Raw genomic sequence first — 19,242 nt, forward strand, 5'->3', positions numbered from 1 at the left:
AACCCCAGGGGCCCCATCACCTGCCATGGCCCAGGACCCCATCTCAATCCCCAAGGCTGTCAGTCCCTGTCCCAGTTTGCTGCACCAGGGTCTCAACTTCCCCATAGCCTGATTCTGCCTGGCCATGGACCCTGAGCCAGGATCACCCATGGGCCCATGGTCCGGACCCGCCTTTTCCTAGTCTCGAGGGAGGTGCCTGGTGCCCAGGGATGGGACTGCCCTGGTGTCCCTGGCTTCCCAGTTCCTATATATGGGGTAGGGTGGGTCCTGACTGCCAGGACCCACTCTGACAGACCCCCATGGGGATCCCCCACCGTCCTGGCCCCAGGGAGACCTGACCCCCCTCTATACACACACCTGGATTAATTTGTCTTTAATTCTGTACAAAATCAACACATGCTCTCATGCAGCAATAGGAATGGAAAGGTAATATCCTGGCTGTTTATTTCTGTAGCTTGATCATCTGAGCAGGGATATTATTTTAAGACTACCAAAAAAAGCCACCAAAAAAAATCTCAAGGCAATCTTCCATTCATCCTCATCAGAGAAGAAAAGGCCTTGGCCTCATCCCCAGCAAGCTTTGCCCCCATAAGGCACTGTAGCTTCTGCCTTTCTTCCCTCCTTCCAGAGCTATAAATTAATATCTCATCATTGACCATAATATGCCCTGTAACTCTGTTTATTATTACTGCATATTTTAGACAGGTGGTAAGTATTGGCACTTTTTATTATGCTGATAAACAATGTCGTACTGCCAGGTGAAATGTGTTGTCGGGGTGATTTCTCACTTCCCTGTAGCCTCTCATGGATTGCTGCCTGGGCTAAGGGAGTGCAGAGCGCCAGTGGGTCCACCTTTTGCAGCACCCTGCTCCCCTCTCCTGCACGGATCAGCCAATGGCTGTCACTCCTTTCCAATCCACGCTTTCAAGGGACATAATGCCACAAACATACACAGCTCTTAGAAACCAAGCACAAATACAAGTGCCTTCCCTTGCTTCCGATCCTCGTTTCCCTCATGATTGTTGCAGCTCTCTCAGATCCATTCCTCCTATTGTGCAGCAGCATTGGAGGTCCTGCCCTCCTGAACTGCTGTTGTTTCTGAAATCTGGAGTGGGATGGCCAGGAGACGTGGATATATTTGGCTATTTATTGAAAAATCCTTAGGCACACATACCCACTTCTACTTACATGATGCTGCCTGACATGTATCAGGTTCACACATAGTGCTCACACGTACGTGAGATTGCTTCAGATATCAGAGCCTTTCTCGACTGTCTTTCAATCTCTCCTCTCCCAGCATTGCATCTACTTACCAGCTTTGCTTCTCAGGCACCTCGCAGCATGTCGCAGAAGGGGTGTGTCTGTCTGTGCAGTGCATCTCCATGGAGCACTGCAGGGAGGTACCTGAGCAAGGTTCAGGCACCTGGGAGCAAATTCACCTTGATGGTGCTGGTGGCACTAACACTCTTCTGTTGCTGCCAGTACACAAATTAGCTTGGCTATGTTTTCAAGGCATGCATTGTATGTACAAGTGTACAGTGTGCTGTCTGGCATGAACAGCAGCCATTTTTCCTATGCAACCCTCTTGTCCAACTCAGGGATGAATGTAAAGAATTTTATGCAGCTTATTTATAGACCAATTTTTTTTCCACACCTGCAAACCCTAGGCACAAAGTGAAAAAAACATGAAAAGAATATTGGTTTTCAACTTTACTTAAATACTCAAATGTTAACAAAATTCAAGGATTTTGGTTGTAGGTACCTCTGTTCATGTGATATCTTTGTGCATATGCAGTCACGCTACTGAAATGTGCCATTTCCCCCTGCCTTTATAGACTGAATCCAAGTTCTCTAATCAAAAGGGCTGTGGTAGGGACGTAGTCAGTAAGTTAAAAGGTCATAGGAAGGAAAGGCTGGTATATGATAAGCTGACTTTTGTTTTGACTTATTTTAAGAAGACTAATTTTGATTTTTGAGAATCTCCTCTCCTCTCCTCTCCTCTCCTCTCCTCTCCTCTCCTCTCCTCTCCTCTCCTCTCCTCTCCTCTCCTCTCCTCTCCTCTCCTCTCCTCTCCTCTCCTCTCCTCTCCTCTCCTCTCCCTCTCCTCTCCCTCTCCTCTCCCTCTCCTCTCCCTCTCCTCTCCCTCTCCTCTCCTCTCCTCTCCTCTCCTCTCCTCTCCTCTCCTCTCCTCTCCTCTCCTCTCCTCTCCTCTCCTCTCCTCTCCTCTCCTCTCCTCTCCTCTCCTCTCCTCTCCTCTCCTCTCCTCTCCTCTCCTCTCCTCTCCTCTCCTCTCCTCTCCTCTCCTCCCCTCCCCTCCCCTCCCCTCCCCTCCCCTCCCCTCCTCATAAATGTGCCTGGTAAAGTTATGAGGAAGAATATTCTGGAAGATATTGAAAAACTTCCTCATTAGGGGAAGTGGAAGGGCAGGCACTGATCTCTTCTCTCCTGTGACCAGTGGCAGGACCTGAGGGAATGGCTTGGAGTTGTCTCAGGGTAGGTTTAGGTTGGATATTAGAAAAAGGTTCTTCGCCCAGAGGGTGACTGGGCACTGGAACAGACTCCCCAGGGCAGTGGTCACAGCACCAAGTCTGACAGAGTTCAAGAAGCATTTGGACAATGCTCCCAGGAACATGGTGTGACTCTTGGGGATGGTCCTGTGTAGAGGTAAGAGTTGGACTTGATGACCCTTGTGGGTCCCTTCCAACTCAGAATGTTCTGTAATTCTGTGATTCTGAGTTAAAAATTGTTGTAGATGGAATTTAGTGTTGGTTTTACCTGCTTCATGCATTTTTGTGGCATTTCAGATTTCTTTTCTTTAATTAAATACACCATCTACTGTCACTGTTCAGGTGGGTAAAGAAGTATGTATTCCAAAGAATGCAGGACTTAGGTTCTAAAGTCACAACATGCTTTTCCTTTCCCCATAGGCTGTGGCTGTGGAGACTGTAGGGTGTTACAGAACCGGTGTCTCCACAGTGTTGTGTGGGACACTTAATTCCCAGGTCACCTTATCTTGTTGGAAGACAGAGGACTTCCTTTACTACTCATCCATACCATTCACTTTTGTTTCACTGACTATGGTTGTGGTAGCTATTGAGTTTTTAAGAGCCAGTACTTTGGATAATAAAGGTTATCGATTTATCAAGTGAAATACTGAGCAAGTCATAACAGAGTACAGTGGCTCATGTGGTTTCCTGTCCTAGGTGCACCCCCTTTATTTGTGCTGTATGAGTGACACTGAACAAAGTGAGGAAACAGAAAGGGATGGCAACAGATTTGGAGTAGAATATATGATGTATGTATCATGTAGTCGTTTAGTCAGGATTTGGTGGGTTTGAAAGTCTAGAAGTGAAGCTCCATACTGTTTTCCTGAGACAATTAAGTACAGTAGTAATCTCAACTGATTACAAAAAATTGTGAGACCCCTATGTCCTATGATATGCTACTTAAAAACCTAGAAATAAGATCCAGTCCTAACTCTTAGATCTTTTTGTTACTGGGGGAATTCTGCACTGTGCTCTGTCTGGGCGTGGTGTATGCTTTTGGGGAGAAGGATGAACTGATCTGGGCTACCATTATCTCACCTCCTAGCACTTGTCCATTTGTATTATGGGGACATTCTGGTGAGGGATGCAGTACCCTGAATGTGAAATTCCCTGATAACTGGGTGGCTAAAAGCTAGATCTGGGTTTTTATGCCAGCGGCCATCTCTATTTAAAATGCAAGATAGATTAATCTCCTCCCCCAACATTATCAGAATCCCACAGATGGTGTTATTATAAATAAGTTCTGTTTATCTAAAAGTATTAGCATGTAACTCTAGGAGGAATGGTTGTTGTCATGTGTGGTTCAGATCTTTATAGATGTTAGGGGTTTCTTTTGCCTCCAGCAAGATGAATATACAAAAAAAAAAAAAAAAAAGAAAAGAAAATACATATACTTGTTTTACTGCAATATACACCCTCTTGTAGGCTCTTATTTGTGAATATGTAGCTGAGCAACTGAAGTCAAGGAAGGAAAAAGTGCTAATCACAAGTGTGCAAATAACATCCATGAGAGTCATTTTAGCTAAAGCTACCATAGCAGTGCTCATTGTCATAGGTAGATAATTAAAACTGGAGAAAAAGAATGATCTTGTTGCATGGGAACATAAGGGTTAAGAAATAATTTTAAGGGTGGCGAGTCAGGGTAGGTAGTTTGGGTGAAGATAGGGATGGTAATGAAAAAACCTTCTGGAAAAACCAAGCTACAATCAATTTTTAGACACTTCTGTAAAGAAAATGAGGTAATCCAATCAAGGAATGCAAACAGAGCCATTTGGTTAGATGACCAATTACACTGGGGCAACAGTGACTCATTAATATTTGTGCCATATGTTTATGAAGAATCCAAGGGCTACATTAAGCAAACTTGAAGCGACTGGGACTTAACAGGTAACTCATGGAGAAAAAAAAAAAGGCCTAGAGAACTGATTAACTTTATTCCCTGGGAATGTTATGCCCCCTTTTCCGAACAAAGTCATACTCAATGCCCTTGCCCTACTAGATTCATGATGGACTTCATGTCTGTATTTTGCTCTGAATCATTTTGGATAACTGAGATTGGTGAGCTTTCTGTTTTCCTTGAAACATAGTCTGCTTTCCCTAAATGAAAAGAAATGTAGAGCTCTTTGCATTTACTCAGTCATTAATTAACCTGCAACAACTTAATGGCATCAAGGGACTGAGTGTGTTAAAAATAGACATCAAAGTCAATGACAACTTTGACTAACTTTTCTGGTTTTTGGTCACTTAAGCACTTAACTGTATTTAACTGAACGGGCTAGCTGAAATCATAATGATGTAGTATCATATATTAAGACCATCAAGGTTTTCATTGGTCCTATGCTTCTTACTCTCTTAGTTCACTTCATATCTAATGCCCTGTGTTGTTCTTCTACTCCAGGTCTCAAATAAAATTCTGAGAATCCATTGTTTCCTGTGTTGGTCAGTGATTCAGGCATAGGAAAACTGGTTTCTTTGCTATTTATTGAAAATGGTAGTTTCCTTCCCCTTTGGAAATGAAAGTGATGAACTGGAGAAATTGAAGTTCAAACTATGCTCAGGGTCATGATGTTTGACATAGTCAGATAGTTTGGTGTTCAGAGGGACAGTGTCATGGGTGACCCGTGGGTGTAGAGAGCTTCTTAGCAATGGAAAATTTCCTAGTAGTGATAATCCAAGGTCAAATGTTGGAAGTTTAAAGTACAAACCAGAAAGTAATTCTGTTTCAGGGTTTTATACTTTCATTTTGCTACCATCCTAACTTGGGGAGGGGGAGAATCTGTGTGACTATCTGTCTTTGTAGATTCTCATATGTTAATTGTTAAACCTCAGAGCTCTTCCATGATGCTAGAGAGGCCTTCAGATTAATTATATAGATTCTTGGCTATTATTTTTATATTGTATGCAAAATCAGCTTGTTTGATAATGTGAAAGCACTTTGAGCTTAGCCTGTACTTAAGACCTAGTTGGACTTACATGCTGTATCTGTAACTAGAATTTCATATGCTAGGGATTCTTTTAAGAGAGCATACTGCTCAGAAATTATAATATGAAGGTGAATATTCTCTTAGCTTAATTAATATAAGCTATTTAGAGTGGCAAACTAGGACGTGGAAGAATCAAACTCTGCTTTGGTGAAGAAAGTATTTGAGGCTGGGTTTCTTACTTGCTTCTTCGAAATCCAGGGAATGCTACATGGCCTCAAAACTCCAGGGGAGAGAAATGCTAAGTTTCAGTTTATAGAGTCAAGCCCCTAAATTTGTCTGAGGAGCAGGTCTTATGCCACTTCTTTTGCTTATGAGCACAATTCACCTGAGCTGTCTTAAGCTTTTTTTTGTGGACCATGCCATTTTCTTTGAATTCCACCTGTAGTTGTCTGCTGGCACCTGACCCATAGTTGGCATTTCCAGTAGATGCCAAGGTTAATGGCAAAAATAGCAAAGACAACGTTTGCAGTGCCAAGTCTAACCCTTTTGTGAATCTAGCTCATGTGGGGTTTTGCCTAGAATTCATAAGTACAATAGAAATCTTGAATGGGCTTCATAGATTCTTTGACTACTTTTCCCCGGTTCTACTACAGACTCTCTCTGTTCTAAAAAATTTCACAGTCTAACAGACTTTACTTCTAGCAACAGTTTTCAGGGAATCAATCTACATTTTCACTTCTTCTTAAAGTGAAATAATGCATCACCATACTTAGAGTTCTGTACCCTCATTCCAGCCTCATGACTCTAGTGTTTTCCTACCATAAAGAATAATGCCTTAGTGTTGACACACTTCAATCCACAAGATGTCAGCTGTTAGGATTTTCTGCAAAGTGAGATCATGCTCTTTCAGGCCTGTTTGTGAGTCAGCTGAAAGGACTCTGCAGTGCTGGTGGGGAGGGACTTATTTTCATTCTGCGACAAAGTTGTTTTCTTCTTAATTAAGACAGTGGAAAATTTTACTTTGTCTTCGTTGTTGCAAAGTAGAGGATAGGAAAAGAGAAACTTGATTAGAACCTCCTATGTGCAGTGTTTTGGCCCTGACTAGTCTGCCAAGTAAGAAGCAAAGGGTAATTTTTTTCTTTTAAATGTGTCTTAATTTCCTTCATGTTCCTGTAAAATAGTGGAAGCTGAAGTAAAAAAGATGAGTCACAAATAAATAATGGAATTTTATCATTGTCCATAAAGGACAGTATATTGATTGATTATTTTTGGTTTGTATAAAGGCACTTGACTGAAACTTCAGACACAACAGCAATCATTATAAAGTACAGAGACTTTAATAGCTCAACATCTGAAAAAGTACTCCAACAAAAAGTTCCGTAGTGCCTCGGTCTGCCTCCATAGCCTCCTTGAGAGAAGCCAAGAAAAACAGCAAGGTTTTGTGGCATGGCTTGAAGGTCAATAAATCTTGGCTCTGCTAAATCAAGGAGGAAAATAAAAAATCTGGAACCAAGAACCCCTCACATGAAGTGTCTTGTGGCCGAGCTTTCTCCCAGGTAGTTCAGGGCTCTCTTGGTCAAGACAATACCACTGGATGGGTCTCTAGGAAGAGGTGTATCTAAATTATTTAGGGATTCAAAGCTCACAGTCAGTACTGTGATATCTGAATACCAGTGCCACTAAATGGAAGGTGGCCATGAAAGGCAGGCAGGAGGCATGACTGTGGCTGAGCAGAGAGGCAGAGTGACCACAGGCGCAGTGTCGCAGTGGGCCCTGGCAGCACCGCTCCTTAGTGCAGAGCTGCCCCACGAGTTAATGCTGGCTGTGATCAGCACGGTGGATTGGAAACACAGTGCTTTTGGTCAGCAAAGCTGTGGCTCCCCAAGGCTTTCTGAGCAGTGAGACAGGCACTGCTGTTCAGGAGGCCTCTCCGGCTGCATAACAGAGTGAATAAGAGCTGGATAAAGATAAACTGTGTTGGGTCGGCTATGTGCTCCCTGCATCGCTCACATGCACAGCCCAAATCATCTTTCTTAGACAGGATTCCCCTTTACACTGCATGTAAAAATGGAGACGGCAGAAAGCTGTGTAGGACAGGGCAAAATGTGAGTTCTCGGGGTAGGAGAGGGCTCATCATTTTCTAGTGATTTACTGGTGCTGTTGGAGCAGTGGTAGGCAAAATTCCTTGAGCAGTTCTATCTGCTTTCTGAGAGGTTTTAAGATCTGTCCACTTCCGAGCTCCAGGCTGGTAGCAAGGTCTGTTCTGCTATGTTTACAACAAATTCTTTTTTACACACGTGGTATTTTCTCCCAAACCAACACATCAACTCAGATGGGATCAGTTTTTTGTGAGACCTGTTGGGGAAGAGTGCACATTTAGAACAGCTGCAAATGAACTAAATGCTAGCTGGAAATGGTCAGGCAACAGTCCAAGCTAACATTAGAACAACAGAGAGGGTGAAGCAAAGTGCTTATTTTTTTGCTGAATCAATAACTCTGTCCAGGTTAACTTCAAGGTGTTGCTTACTTCATTGCTGTGCATCACATAATTAATTTTTTCTGCATTTGGAGATCCAATTTGTGCAGCAAGCTTCCCACTGAGGCTTCGCCTAGGCTTTAGTTTAATTTAGCTAGTGGGTTGGTGTTTCTTCTGTGTGTTTGCTTCTCCTCCCTGTGCTTCTAAATCTGACTCCTCATCGGGAAAACAAGGAAGCATTGCGGTTAAAAGCCTAATGGAGAAGCTGGCTCTGGAAAGCAGTATTCTCACCCCCGGAGAAATCTTGGAAATGGTGCAAGTCTATGGTAACTAATGCAGCCTTTGCCATGATAAATTTACTCCTTCATTTGCAAGCAAAATTGATGCACATTGCTAGGTCTTGATGACCTCTGCTTTTTTTTTTTTTTTTTCTCTGTCAGTTTCCACCTGTTTGCATAACATTGTGAGAGTTTGGAAAGAACTTAGGGCATTTCAGGACTAAAGGAATCAAGCAGTCACATCTCCAGCTTTTCTATTTGACACGAACAAACAAGAAAAAGAAATCTATTATACACTGCTCTGTATGGGAATGATTTGTACTACTCAGCAGTCTTTCTTTATAACTCTTTCTTTAAAAAAGGTAAGTAACTCCTGCTCCAGTCAGTCACAAATTTCCAGCATAAAGGCTGGATTGAAAAGCCAAGGCACTGGAAAATAAGGCACATAGATGTGGCCAATACATTTAGCTGGAAAAACTTTGCTAGCTATCATGCCCCTTGCTGTTATATATGATTATTAGTTGCAAAATAGCATAGCTTGAATGTTATTACTGAACATTAAAGAACATTTCACTTCTAATTATGGAATAAGGAGAAGAGCTTGCACTTACCTACCAAACATTTTCTTTGCGCACATAAGAGTTTTCATTTTTAAAATCTTTTTCATTTAAAAGCCCCTGCAAAAAGGCTACTTTCTTTTGCAGCTTCCTAGTACCTTGAAGGTACCAGTGAGGAAAGAAAAAACCTGCACACCTTAAAGAGTATATTTAATTAAAATGCATTATACTATTTTGAGTAATTTTTGAGTATTTTGAAATTGAGCAAAGGGTCAGAATATTTTTCAGCTTAATTAGAGACTTGGTGATTGAGGACCTGAAAAGAACATTTTTTAAGATCATTTAGGACACTCCTGAAAGAGTATGGGGAAGAAGTTCCTCAGGTCAGTGGATCTACCTTCTTTCTGTCGTAAGCAATTGCAGCAAAAATAAATTCCACCAGTCTCACATGAAAGCTGATCTTGATTTTACCCCCACTACTTCTATTGCAAGAGTTTTTCAAGTCTTATTCTACTTTTTTAACAGCAAGAGAGCAATTAATGGCAGTTCTGCAAATTGAATTACTTCAATCTTTGGCACAGAGAATATTGCATAAGGACTGTGAGCTATTAATGATAATATTAGCCTGTTACCTAAGACATCTTTACTAGTAGATCTTCAAGTTCTTTAAAAATGAAGCAACTGTCAGAGTCTCCATTTTCATATGGGGAATTAAAGCTTTGCGGGGTGAGATGATGTACTCAAGGTCATCTCAGTTAACTAATAGCATAGCTGGGATTAGAAGCAAATCCATACAGTTCCAGGCCACTCTGTTATCCAGCAGATCACACTGACTTCCCCTAGGGTTAGAAAGGATCCCTTGGTTGGTGATAAAACGGTGTTAACTATTGAGGCTAGGATTTTTGAAAGAACCTTGGGGCTTAAAATACATGTCTCCCACACACAGCAGTGCAGGGGTGTCATGAGCTGACCCTGAAAATCGTGAAATATCCTATTGTGTTTAATTTTTCTTGAAAAGATGCAAGCTGTAAAAGCTCTGTCTAGCAGTCCCATTTTTATTAAATGTATATGCATAGGAGATGCTGCTCTGCCCTGTTTTTGAGGCCATTCAATTAAGCTTATAATTAGAGATTTGCTGCTGCAGCAGAGAAACAGATAGTTACAATACTGCTTCAGCTGAGCTCCATTGAACTCAGAGCAACACAGAAACAGCCAGAGATGATTCCTTCTGGAAACTGTTTGCTGCCTGAACAGAGTAGTCCAAAGGTGGCAGTGAGGCACAGAAAAACGATATGACTTGTGTCGTCGGTAATGGACTTGGAACAGACCCGAGAGCAGTTTCTGCTCCATGATTCGGCTGCAAGCCTTCCTTAAGGAAGATCTTTCTAAGTGCTTTTCCACTTGCAGTTTCAGTGGCATGTAAGGCTAGATATTTAAAACCTCTTTTTTTTTGCTCATGGTCTGTAGATAAAAACAATCCCAGGCTTAACTTTGCTCCTGGAAGTCCATGTGGGTATGGATTGGGGCATTCAGGTATCAAGGTGCTTATTTAAAACTTCGGGTTGGATGCCAAAACTGTTCTAGCAGCAACTGCACACCAGAGGCAGAGCTCTTGTCCATTGCTGAGCAGCTTGTTGTTGGATGGTGCAGTCCTCCCAAGTGAGAGGAGTGGGCAGGACGGGATGGCAAACACAAGAGGAAGCTGGAAGCTGCCTGGTTGCTGCTGTGGGGTGTCTGGGGCTTGCTCAGCGTCTGAGCTGGCTGGGCCCTCCAGCTACAGCCACACATGAACCAGTCCCTCTCTGCCTGCATGAGGTTAGTTAGGTCCTGCTGTGGCAATCCTGATTACCTGGGACAGGAAGCAGTCAGAAAAAAGGAGCTCCTCAATTCTTAAAAGCCAAATGTCTTCCCAAGAGCTCCTCTCTAGAGTTCAGTACTGTCCTCCTTTGCCCTGTGGTAATGTCCAAAATTTTTCTGGAAGAGCAGATTGCAGGATGGACAACACAGTCAATGTAATGACTTAATCTCGTGTTCTTGTCTGGGTTTTGTCTGATGCATTTGATTGCTTGGGGTATTTTTGCTCAGTTTTTCATATTTTTTAGCTGAAATACTTACCACTGGTAGAGTTAAAAAGCCAAATTTGATGGTAACTGTGCTACATAGTTTGAAACTAGCAAGGAGCCATGGTTTCTAAGTAGCACAGTTTCACTGCCCTCAGTATTGTGGCTTTCAAAAGACAAGTAATATGCCATTTATTCACAGTGTTTTGATCTGTTATGTGTCATAGTAATAGCCATCAAACTGCAGATAAGTCATCTACTTCTAATACCAGGCTGAGCATAGAAACAAAGATGTGCTTGTACACACCCGCCCCCATGCATACACATGTATTCCTTATAACTTCAAAGCCACAAAATTTTCCTGTTTAAAAAAACCCCCAACAACAACAATAATAATAATAATAATAAAAAATTTGTCTTTGAAACATTTTTCATAAGCAGATATACCAGCTCCAAGCTTGCTTCTTTCCTAAGGTAATGTCAGAGCACATAAAGAAAGATATCGTAATATTACTATTGTTCATCACCACAGTTTTAAAAGAGACATCGTATTGAGAAAAAAAAAATGTTCTAGATGAGTTTTCACATCCTTAGAAGGTGAATATCATTAATAGACAATTAAATACTTTTTGATTTAAATCTAAACCTTATTTTTCAAGTGGTTGCATCCAAACATTCCCTTTCAACTTCTTTTGATGTCACGTTTCAAAATTGTGAGACAGGACTGAAATATTCCACCACCTACTCATTTGTAATAAAAATACTGCCCTACATATGGTTCTGTAATCATAATTCTAGTCTGTCTTCAATTTTTAATTGCCCTTTAGGTTACCAAATCTCAATAGTTTATGTAATTCAATGTATAACATTCAGTAAATTATAAGACATGGTTACAACTAAGGAGAAACTTACCTTGAATTACAATAAAGCCATTTTTCTATTCAAAAACTACCCATGACCAGACAGTGATTGGCTGAAATATGGTGATTATTTTAGGGACCTCTAACACTATGTGTATAGTGCTTTGAAGTCTGATGTCCATTATCATCTTTACCAGCAGCATTCATCCAGTTATGCAGAAAGCTAAAAGGAAAGGACAACTAAAGGGACTGGAGCCAAATATCTTCAAAGAGAAAGTAATATTTTTGTTTTTTCAATATTCAACTAGCTGTATGTTTTAGTGATACATTCATCAATAATCTAGTGAGTGACAGAAATATTATAATTAATGTGCAGTTTCCAAAATTAAAAATAAATTTGGCTTATCTCTGTGACAGCGAATAACTCCTAATGTCATTTTCCAAGAAATATATGAAAGAAGAATTTATAGTAGAAAGTCCACCCTGTTTTATAAGGAAAACAGATGTTCATTAATAAACAGACTGACCACAGAGCACTGGAACTACCATCTGGATGGGATGTTGTACAGGGTTCCCCCCCCTCTCCTTTAAAATTTAGTCAGTGAAGTTCTGGTAGGGATCAGGTGATTTAAATTTTTTTTTATAGCATGTTTGGAAATATGTTAATCTTCTGTTCTTTCTTTCACATAATTTCTTCCTTCATGCCTTTAAATAAGTTAATAAAAGGAGCAAGCCATAAAGCATTCCAGAAATTTCCGGAAATTGGAAAAAAAAAAAAAAAAGAAAAAGGAGTTAGCTGTAGGAGAATCTCTTATTTGTCCTTGCAAATCTGCAGGTGGTGTATAAAGTCTTCTCCATGTGTGTGCCCCAGCCATTATACGTGGAGAATTCTCTGTGTGTGCTCATGCTCTTTGTTGGCTGGATTGCAGCAGCACCTAAAAATATCAGGCAAAATCAGCCTCCTTCTGTGCTCTGTTCTGCACCTGTGTGCAGGGAAAGCATGTCCTCACCCCTGAAGAATTTGCACCTGAGTTTGCACTCCTGCAGGCAGTGATGTTCATGGCTTAGTATTAAACTGTGATAACGGTGACATGGAAGCACCTTTTAGGTGGATGACATGTTAATTGTCACCATGTGGGACCTATGTGGACATGATGAGATGTAGTGTCATCCTTATTTTAAGTAAGGAAAAATGAGGCTCCAGACAAAGCCAAGAATTAAAAAACAGATATCCTTATGTCTGTATGAGAACCTTGGTGCATGATGATGTTTTTCTTTTTTACCTCAGTGTATAGTTGAAGACTTTCCAAAGTCCCTACCTGTCCTTGCCCATTTGTAAAATGGTATGGAAAGGCTTAGCTAACTGCTGGGATGCTGAGAGGCTTTGCCCTGCTGTGGGAATCTCTCAGATACTGGGGTAAGAGACCAGGATATTTTATCACACAACAACGTTTCCACGATGTTTCTTGCAGCTGGTGCAAGGGAGTAACACTACATATGTCAGATCAAGCAAGGTGCTTCAGTTGTCAGATAATTACGAGCTCTTACTAAGTAATTAATGTTCGTGGACTTCCCTTAATATTTGTGTACCTTCTCCAGTCAGTTTTACTACATTCTACAGAGACTCCTAAATACTTTCTTAGCAACCAAAACAAGAAATGACTTGATATTAAACGTGTTACCTATTCTGTAGTCACTATTGGCTGACAACTGTACACACTGCTTATTAATTTCCTGCAATGTACTGTTTATTGATATTGCCTTTATTGTGGTACCTCACCTCAGCCATGAAGGGAGGACACGCACCTTCATCTCGAGCTAATGGCATTGCTGCCAATGCTGCAGGGAGGCTGAAGAGCAATGTGACTAATAAAACACAACCAATAAAAATATGAAAGAAAAAATGTCCCTACTAGAAAGAAATGCATATTCCAAGTGCTTGCACAGCGCCTGGGGCTGTTAATCATCACTCCATGGGCACCCCTAAACAACTCTAAACAACAGTTAGAAAAGGATCAGATGGCTGTTTAGGGGACTCGGCAGAGTGGTATTTGTTTGACTGGCAGGTGGCCATGCTTGTAAGGTGTGCTGTGAATAACAACAGTGGCTTAAACATGAAGGATTTTACTCATATGCTGTCTTTAGGACTCTTTTCCACTTTGTGTGAGGAGATAAAGGAGGTGCTGGACTTAAAGGGCACCGGCTCATTGCAGAGAGTGGTGGGGCTGGCTGAGCAGACCTCTGTAAAGGGCAAGCTGGAAGCAGCAGTTTCAAGCAGTTTACCTGGACTGGCTTCTCCTGGGAGAGAAAAAAAATCTCTTTGTACCACTGATTAATAGCTCTTTCCTCCCTGTTTCTGGCCTGCATTTGTCATGAAGGAAGCTTGTGAACATCCTTTCCTCCTCTCCAAGTGCATATGTAAACTCTCCTCTCATCTCCAATTCATTAATCATGAGCACTTTTGTTATGTGGGTTTCTCCTCATCTCCTTTCCCTTCTGAATGCATCCCCCTGCCATTCTTTTCCCTTGACTGCTCCTGCCAAGGGGCCATGCTGCCCACGGTGGTGGCCCAGGAGCTGCTGTGTGCAAGGTGCCCTGTGGGTGCCCAGGGCAGCTCACCTCCTGGATGCTCCACATGTCATGGAAGCAGAGGTCTGCTGTCGAGCTGGCTTTCCAGCCTGGCTCTATGACACTCTGATGCTGTGGGCCTGACTTGGCCTGTATCTATCATTTTGCAGGAAGTAAAAAATTACATGTAATCATCATCAGTCATTCATTATCAGCCCCTCTCAGCCTGCTGCTGGGCAAAGCTTTCTGCTCTGTTTGTTTCCCTTGTGCTGATTGCTGCAGTTAGTTATTTATATATTTATTTTTGCCAGAACTTTGCCACCCTTGGAAAGCAAAGTTGGCCGGTGATAACAGAGCATGGATTGCCAAGACCCGGTTCCCCTTGCCTCTCATAAAAAAAGAGGTTTGCTGCTAGTGATCCACATTTACTGAGTTACTTGGACAGGAAACTGGAATTTGCTGAGTTTTAGCAAGAGGCATGAAGGCACACTGGTACAGGCTTCAGTAGCTGAGCACATACCCGAAAGTCCTGGTGGGATCCCACACCCTGATCTAAAGTCCTTGCCAAGAGCTCTGCCATCACCCATGCCAGCCTGAGCCTATCTCTGTTGTAGGCATGCCTTCAGTGGCAGTGGGGAAATAAAGCTTGTTTGACTTTACCTAAGATCAAACGAACTGCAAGAAGAGAGAGTTTCAAATGCTTCTGAGGGAGAACTGAATTTTTAAAAAGATCAGTGATTCCAATTCACATAAGCATCCAGGGGCTTGGAGACTCAGCCAAACTTTTTTGAATTAAAAATACTGAGGGATTAGGCTTTCCTGAGACTTTTTCCTAATGCTTCCTGCTTTGAGGAGATTTTTTGGCAGATATTTCTCTCTGTTGCTTCACAGGTCCAAAAACACTGAGAGCTCTCATATAGGAAGACAAAGTATTTTTTAAATACTGTGTTTACTAGGTCTGTTCCAAGTGGGAATAAATAATGTAGTGTATACAGTGACAACAGGAAAGATCATTTTTGCATTAGGATTCTCAGTGTTGCTAGTGAAGCCAAGGCTCTAGACCTTGGCCCTTAGAAACCTTTCCATACCCGTGGCTGTCTGATGAAACCTCACTGACCTCCCCAGAACTGCGGCAGCTTTGTTGCCAGAACTTGGAGGTAGTAAAGTTTCCCAGTCACACGTGTTTCTGCACACACACTCTTTGCTCTGAAGTACCTAAGTTTTTCCTGATGAGCATTTGTAAAACTACCTGGTACATGTTCATAAAGCTATCTGGCTGCAGCAGAAGTCTCAATAAAGTTTCTTTTTTCATTAAATTGCCTTGAGAGTGACAGAGAAGACATAGCCCTGACCTGCTCTATGAGACCTAGTAGTTTTGAGTTTGTGTGCATGTGTCTTTGAGATTAAAGTGCTGGGAGCATGCACACAGCTGGGAGGTGGGAAATGGGGCTGTACTTGCAGGCAAGAAGAGTTTACTCTTCGTCTTACCCTCTGCAGAGAGCTGGTCAGGAGGATTTGCTGCTTTCTGATCAGGCAGCCCCATCTCCACCTACACTGTCGTTTTCCCCTCCACGTAGCACCAGGAAGCATAAGTCCTTGCAATCCCACATGACAGATATAATGTGATCCTTGTGAAGTGTGTGACACAGGGAGTCATGGAAGTAATGGATTTAATGTAACAGACTACACACCTCCAAGCTGCAATGTCTAAAGGGAAAGATTAGCTGTTTTGACACCTCGGCTCAGGAGAGGAGCATCTACCTATCTGTATAGTCAGAGCTTTCTTTATGGGATGCTAGGAGGGGAAGGAGCCCCTGGGCAGTTCAGCTGAACTTTTTGCATGGCTCAGGATCCCGAAAAATATATAGCATTATCATGTATCTTCCTATTTGTGCCTAACGTGCATGTACTTCATAGAAAGAGATGTCTTTAATGGTGGGATTTTCAAAATTGTCTGCATTCTTATGCTTCTAAATCTCTTTGAAAATAGTTTGTCTCTGGTTATGCTTCTTTCCTCAACTTTGCATAACTAATTGTTGCCATTTAGTAGTTTCTTAGACTAACCTGAATGTTACCCATTTGAGGCGTATTGATAACACTTATGGGGACCCAACAGCAGGAGAAAGATCAACACTTAAGACAATGAAGCTTAAGCCTAGCTTCCCTCTTTGTCACACAGATAAAACCAGTAACATTAATGATAACAGCAGAAGAAACACATATTCATCTCTGCAATGTGGAATAATGATGGAAATTGGGTTGGGTAATTTCTCACATGCCAAAAATTTGTCAAAAGTGAGATAGACCCCTCCATTTTTGTTTCATAGGTGAAATTTGAATGGAAAATGGGCAGCAAATACCTTATTCTCTCTATCCCCTGAAAAATTGTTTTTATCAAAGCAAAATAGAACCTTTTGACCACTGTAACTATCCTCACAAAAGTATTCCTTTTCAAATGAAGATAAATTTACCATTTTTATATTACAGTTTGCTTTTAGTGAAAATATGTAAATATACTCTGGTATTGGTACAACTGTTCTTTCCTGGTTTATTCTGGAAAGGAACTTCCTGTGTTATGAAATTAGTCCAGTGAAAATAGAGGTTATTCCATTTTGCCATACCTGCTGAATTTACCTGAAGGTGTGCATTCAAATCTGGGATTTGTACTTTCTGTTAAATATTCTAGTGTAAACACAAGCCTTACAGTCTTAGTAGTTTGACTGATTGCTTGTTTTACATGGTATGGTTTTTATTTGATTTAGCATTCAGTACTACAGGAGAAAATAAAAGTGAAATAATCCAGAAGCCTATAATAAGGGATACTTTGAGAAAGAATAGTCTACAAATTGTTTACTTTCTATGAGCTTTCACTCTTTGGATTCACTCACAAATTTCCAGCAAGTAAATCGTCTGCATGTGTATCTGTGGGCACGTGTGCTGGGGATATATGGTGAAATGTATCTGGCTATAGATTTTTGTTACAAACAATAAAGTCAGCCCATTGTTCCTAAGTTGCAAATGTAAATCCATTTATGGCTTTGTAATTTTGCAATTTTGCACGCTATTAACGTGAGATCAGTTTGCAGTTTTGCAGCTCACATGACCTTAAACCTCGAAGCAAAACCCAGAGATTTATGAACCCAGGTGAATCAAATCTTCAAGAAAAGCTCTCACAGAACAGAGATTTGCACAATTCTTATCTTCTGCCAAATTATTCAAGCAGAGAGCAGAGAAAATCTTTTATATAATATTTGGGGAGTGAGGAAAAAGGGAATAGGAGTGTAAGCACCACACTTGGTAAAATGTCTCCTCACCTTCTGTAAGAATTTTGACTGATAGATTCCTCTGCAGTCTCCTCCATTAAGCTAATTTAGAGTCACCTGCATGTTGCAAGTATAACTTGCTAAGCTTTTCAAATTACTCCCTTAAGAAAGAGGTGCTCTATATGTGGTTTATTAAACCCACTTCTTCAGTATGTCTCAGTGCCAGATGCATTCCTGAAAAATAAATCTGAGCACATATTGGATAGTGGGGAATTCGGTGGTTTGAAAGTACCAGTATTGGTTTCTTTCTTTGTCTTTTTCCCTCCCCCACCCCCTAAAGTAGTTAGTCTTTATAGATTATAAAGCCAGAAGGGACCACTACAGTCATCAAATCTGACCTCCTGTTTAACACAGGCCATAGGCTGCACTGAATTAATTCCTGTCTGAACTAGAGCATATCTTTTCGAAAGTCAACTTCTCACTTCCCAGCATATGAAAAGGTCTCCCATGACACCTATAGACCTTTCATAATGGACAGATTCTTCCCATGATACGTACAAATTGAGTTTTTCCTGGGAGGTACTGCCCCACTCTGAGCTGATAAAGGAAGACCCAGGAACCATAGGTATGCTGTGATTACTTCTTTTGCACTCTGTGATGTTCCAGGAGCTTGTGCATCTTCTGCTTTATGAGATATACTTGGCCTAGGGGAGCTAAGTGGAAGGATGAGGGAGAAGAGGAGGTGCATAATGGTATGGCCTCCAGCACTGTTATTTATGACAGTATCCTTCCAGCAATCTGTTCCTGCATAGGGTGAAGGCATGGTTTCAATTCTGCCCTTGAAACATGGATTAAGCAATGTTGCTAATACATATTTGTCCCTGCGGCTGTCAAACATTTCACTGATACTAGACTCTGTAGACAGCTTAATAGCTAGGTCTTCTGTCAATGTTACTGCAGCAGTGTCTCCTTTGCTTTAAGATGCTGTTCAGATTTATTCAAGCAATAGGTGTAGCATGGTGCTTGGTAAATAGCTGCACCTGACTGTGTACTTGTATCATCACTGCTTGCTGACATCCCAAGTGACCAGATGAAATGGATGGACTAGGGAAACCAAGTGCTGAGAAGAATCCAGTGAGTGAAAGTTGGAAAGATCATCTGTCTCATCCCTATTTTATGCCTCCTAACAGAGTTACATGCACAATGCATTATTATTCTAGAAGTCTCTGAACAATAACTACCATCCACAGTAGCTGAAAATGTGTGTAGCCAGCAATATTGGACAAATGGTTTTGTTATTGTTAGCATGATGCTATCTTTACTTGTGTTGATGTGATCTAGGTGTTACTGGTTTTCATGTAACAGTACTTTACATATGACCTGATTTAATTATCTAGATGCTAGAGATTGAAATCTTCCATGAAAAATAAGAACCAAAAGAGTTATGGTATGTGTTTACACATGATGACAGTATTTTGCTACCTATTCAAAAGCAAAGTATAACTGAAGGACGCCATTTTTCCAGTCTTTAAAATTAGAGTTCACCTTTATAATGGAATGTGATGAGTATTTGGCTTCTCAATGCTATTGCCACTAACTGATGGAGGAACACTGACTGGTGCTATCTCTACTTCATACTTACTTCACTTCTGAGCTTTGACTTTTCAGACTAACAAGTTTTTTGTGATAGTTTTCTGCTGGAGCAGAATT

The sequence above is a fragment of the Aphelocoma coerulescens genome, chromosome 2 (genome assembly GCF_041296385.1).
Source record: "Aphelocoma coerulescens isolate FSJ_1873_10779 chromosome 2, UR_Acoe_1.0, whole genome shotgun sequence".
Taxonomy (NCBI): Eukaryota; Metazoa; Chordata; class Aves; order Passeriformes; family Corvidae; genus Aphelocoma; species Aphelocoma coerulescens.